Here is a 5539-nt window from a genome sequence, read left to right as displayed (position 1 = left end):
TGTCCCTGTGGTGCTCTGAAAAACAGCCTACTTTGGTTTTAGCCTCCAACCTGGGATGTCAGATCCTCTGCTCAAGGTGAGGGAGTGGGGAATCTATGATCTTATGATCTTATGAAAATCTATGATTTTCATACTGCAGAATACCTTTACTTCTAGCTGATCTACGAAGCCAACCCAATAATGATGTCATCCATGTGATTATAAAAGTCCCAACAATGGGGCTGGAGAGATGGCTTAGTGGCTAAGCATGCATACTGCCCTCCCAAAGGGTCTGAGATGAGTTCTCAACCACCATGTCAGATGGCACAACTGCCTGTCACTCCAGCTCCAGGAGAGCTGGTGCCCTCTTCTGGCCTGCTCGGGCACTGCCCTCACATGTCCTCCCTGACACACAAATACACATAATTAAAAACATAATTAAAAGGAAAAGTCTGACAGAATGAAGTATGTCTTCCTATATCCTTCCATTTATTTATTCAATTACTCATTCTTCCTTTGAAATATTATAACAGAACAAATAGCCCCCCAGCCTTTAGGTTTAAAGGCTGCCCCCAAATACATGCACTGAGATACGGGAAGTAGGTTAAAGTGAGTTTTATGTAGACTAACTTGGGCTGGAACGCTCTTCAAGAAACAGTCACTACCTCCAAAGTCTGACTAGCCCTGTCACTGTGTTAGGGCCACCTTAGGAAATAATCACTGTAACTAATGTTAGGATGCTAACTAGACCTCTTGTTTCAAAACTGGGGTCAGCCTGAGCATTGAGTTTGTCAGGTGGATCATGGGCTTTGAGAGGAGCCCCATAGGTAAGAATCTAGACAAGAACATAGGAGTTCCTTGAGAAGACAAGAAACTCTGTCAGCCTTTGCCAACCCTGATGTGTTCTCTGGCACTGCTGGTGTCTGGCAACACCCAGTGCCCAGGCTATACTTCATACTACCAAACCAGAGGTTCTGGAATAGGCTTTAAAGTATACATGCTTGGGTAGATCTCCAGAGAGCTTCATTTGTTTGACTTTGAATAGAGCCCCGATTTCCATATTATAAGTTTTTAAACAATTATTTTTTATATGTATGGATGTTTTGCCTACCTATATGTCTGTGGCCCATGTACATGCATTGCCCATGAAGGGCAGAAAGGGGAGTCAGATACTCTGGTACTGGAGTTAAAGATCTTTGTTAGCCACCACATGAATGCTGCGACTTGAACCTCTGGAAGAGCAGAAAGAGCTTGTTAACTCTGAGTCATCTCTGCAGCCTACAGAATCTGAGTTTATTTTAAGACAGAGCCATTGTCTTAAAAGGGGATGGTAACACGTATCTGTGGGTCTCCAAGGGCAAAGCCAGACAGGTAGAATTGGACCACCTGTCTATCTAGGGAAGCCATTTTGTAGTAGCCAAAATCATGTAAAAGCATAGCAACCAACTCTGGCCCATTCTCACTTCCACCATAAGGGTATGTCAGTACCAACCATGAGGTCATTTGTGTGTGTGTGTGTGTGTGTGTGTGTGTGTGTGTGTGTGTGTGTGAGAGAGAGAGAGAGAGAGAGAGAGAGAGAGAGAGAGAGAATGAAAATCCGGGGCTTAGAAGTGTTCTCATTAGCAGAACACTTGGCTAGCACACAGAAATCCCTAGGTTTTGGACTGCCAGAATTGGGGTGAGAAACTGCCTCATGAACCCTGCACCTCTCATAAACAGATGCAGTCACTAGAACTGAGCAATTGTCTGCTGTTTGTCAGCCATGTCACCGTGCCTCAGGATTGTCTGTCAATTATCTTAGGACATTATAAAGGGCCTTTATGCTATTTAGTATTTCACAGTCACACTCTCTGGTGTTATATGCATGAAGTTTTATTCACGGCAAGCCCACACAGCTCCAAGGGCAGAGGAGGGCAGATAGGGAAGGAGGGAAAGAAGGGGAGAAGGAAGAGAGGCTCAAGACCAACTGGAGGAGGAGGTCATGTGCGATGCTGGAAAGAAGGCCTGAGGTAGGGACAGCACATCTGATTGATGGGTTTCTGCAGACTAGTTTTTATTTTTCTTTCTTCACCAAAGGCAACATTAGAAATATTTTGTCCCCCCCCCACTAGTAAATTCATCATCTAGAGATTTTTTTAAAGAAATGATCATCTAGCTCCATTTACATGTTTGATGATAATGCAATATAAATTCAGTTACTGACCCATGGAAAGCCCTACTGCATTACCAGAGCCTAGTCCTAAGGGGATACCAGTGTACAGCAGACATTGGTCAATGAATAAACTGTTACAAATGAAAAAGAAAACAATATACATCTTGCTTGAAAACTAAGGTGGAAGGCTTCAACTGAATTATTAAAAATACAAACAACAAAACCACTCAAGGATCAAAGAAGCTTTTCAAAACACACTCCGCAGAAAGTAGCAGTGGGTATCATTCCTGGACTGGCAGGTAGCAGGCAGAATTGTCAGGTGTCAGATCCTGCAGGAGCTAATGGCCTCACCTGGCAATGTCCAGAAAGGGAAACGAGCTCAGTCAGGGAAGGTAGTCACAAGACTTCCGGGGTGAGGGGCGGGCAGAGGCAGGTCCTCTGATATGGTCCTTGGGGTGGTGCCTGACCAGCTTCATAATTGGCAAGTACTTTGAAGAGAAGAACTGGGGGCATCTGGCAGTCAGGCATCCCTCCTGATTTGGCCTGCAGTTACTTATGGTGGCCACAAGATGTCAACATTAATAACATTAACAAATCAATCCCTCGAACGGACTCGATTAGTTGGGCTTACTTTCTTTCTTTCTTTTTTTTTTTTCTTTTTTTTTTTTATTCTTTTTTTTCCTTTTTTTTCGGAGCTGGGGACCGAACCCAGGGCCTTGAGCTTCCTAGGCAAGCGCTCTACCACTGAGCTAAATCCCCAATCCCTTGGGCTTACTTTCAAATTACGCGGGACTTTCCAGCTTCCAAAAGAAATGCTTTAAGAGGGAGAGAATCATAAAAATCAGCCTGTTAAGAGGAAAATATAGATTTTCTTTTAAAAGTTTTAAATTATAAAAATGTGGTGTCTGACACATAAACACATGTAAACCTGCTGTGAGTGGATTTGGGAGGGTGTGTGCCCTAGTTTCACGTTAATGCTCAGCCTTGGGCATTTGATGGACATTCATCCGGATCTCAGAGCTGTCCCCACTCACCAACCTGAGCCTCAGGCTCGGGACTCCCCAAGATGTGCAATTCCAAAGCCACACCTGCCCCTTGCTAGCCGTGTTCTCATCAAGGTCCAGCTAGCTCACCCCAGAGCTGTTCAGGAGAGTAAATGACATGTTTTGAGAGGCAAGAGGAGACCAGTGGGCTACCCAAAGGACTCAGTGAGGACACTGGTCACCTTCCGAGGTGTGGCTATGGGAGAACAGGGCACCTCTTTGAACTCACCATAGGCTGCAATGTCACCTATGAACACAATCTCTCTGCAGACTGGGAAAGGTTATGCATGCTATGCTTTCTGCATCCCCTTGTCATTTGTCATCAACAGTTGTCAGTGCCATTTAGCCTCAGGCAGATCTCTGCTTATCCTGCATGCTGCCTTCTGATGTGAAGTTTAATTTTTTAAAAGTATTTTTATTTTAGAGTGCTTTGCCTGCGTTTATGCACACCACAAGTGTGCAGTGCCCTTGGAGGCCAGGAGAAGGCATCCAATCCTGTGGAACTGAGTTACAGAGGGTCACTAGCTTCATGGTACTGAGTTACAGAGGGTCACTAGCTTCATGGTACTGAGTTACAGAGGGTCACTAGCTTCATGGTACTGAGTTACAGAGGGTCACTAGCTTCATGGAACTGAGTTACAGAGGGCACTAGCTTCATGGAACTGAGTTACAGAGGGTCACTAGCTTCATGGTACTGAGTTACAGAGGGTCACTAGCTTCATGGTACTGAGCTGAACCTGTACCCCCTGCAAGAGCTGAGAGTGCTCCCGAGAGCTGAGTCATCTCTCCAACCCCAGAAAACCCAAGTTTTAGTATTTGTTTCCCTTCTACAACCCTATGAACTCTTTTGGGAAGTTGCCTGTGTGCACGCTTTTGACGTCTGCTGCCCCTGTTTGGAGACATTGCTAGGTTCATACTACGACCACTCACCGGTGTTTTTTCAGTATGTCGCGAATGGAAGCTTAGGAATATGGGGGCACTAGACTTGCCTCGTACTGCACACGAATTACCTTCTCTATCACCAACTTCCATTGTGAATGAAAATGGTATTTCTTTCCTTTGCTACAGTGCTGAGCAGCAAGCTCTCTGAAGGCAGAGAATGGAGCTCCCAGTCTGTCCCCCGTGTAGAGCACTGTTGCTGTCACCATCACCAACACCAATGTTTCTTGATTGCTTGCTGTGTGCTAGGTCTTTGGTTGTTTCCTTACTCCCATGGCAATCAATTTAATTTTCACCGCCTATGAGATAGGCAAATTATCGGAAATTTACAGAACAGGAAATCCACAAGCTAGGTTAGCAGAGTCTGTGTCACATGATCAGCAACAAGCGTGTCAGGCAGACTGGGCAACTCTCTAACTCTGTTGTCTCTTAGACAGAGATCCTGAGATTGACAGGACTACTGATGCTGAAACTCAGAAATGCTGAGACATTTTCTAACCTTAGATGTGCATTCAAGTTACACACGGGACCTGCTGCAAATATGTCCTGCTACTGACAGAGGATGGAAGAGCATGTTGAGTGCTTAATGCCCAAAACTGTGCCCAATTTGCACAGTGAAACTATGACGATGGATGATAACTTTGAATGGGAGCTCAAAGGGATGCTGTGGTCTTCCATGATCACATAGGAGGTGACCACTGTCCATAACCAGGCTATCTGAGGGGATCTAGAGCTCTACATTATCAGAGCTTTGTTGGAAGACCCAGGCCTGCAAGCAATGGAACAGGGAGAAGGAGGCAGTGGGAGGGAGGCTTAAGAACAATCCCAGCTCAGATAAAGTCCATTCTGGGCCAGCAGGAACTAATGGTGAGATGGCCACAGAGAAGGGTGGAGATATGAACACTTGTCATGTCAGGAACCACAGTGGGACCAGAAGCATTTGTGGCAACATAGATAAACCTAGAGCATTGTGCTAAATGAAATGAGAAGGTTGCAGAAGGACAAATTCAGTGAGATCTTCCACACAGAGTCTTGAAAAAGCAGAACACAGAAGGGTGGTTCCCAGAAACTCAGATCCTCTGAGTTAGGACACAAGCTTCTGGTTATACTAAGACCAAGCTTTCTGCAAGCTTCCAAGGCCCATAGTCACTGTTGCAATGATTTGGAAAAGATAGGCATAGCATGGATGATATCAATTTGTATATGTACACATACATATGTATATACATATACGTATATATGCACACATGCATATTAGTTCTTAATATGTATAGATTAAATGCACATATGTATTTATGCACATATATTTGTATATATACACATGTATATATGTATATAAACATATACATAAGCGCACAAAATATGTATATATGCACATATATACATATAAATGCATATACATGTACATATACATCTCATTGATATC

This window comes from Rattus norvegicus, chromosome 1 (assembly GCF_036323735.1).
Source record: "Rattus norvegicus strain BN/NHsdMcwi chromosome 1, GRCr8, whole genome shotgun sequence".
In the NCBI taxonomy this organism is placed as follows: domain Eukaryota; kingdom Metazoa; phylum Chordata; class Mammalia; order Rodentia; family Muridae; genus Rattus; species Rattus norvegicus.
Note: the sequence above shows the minus strand (reverse complement) of the source record.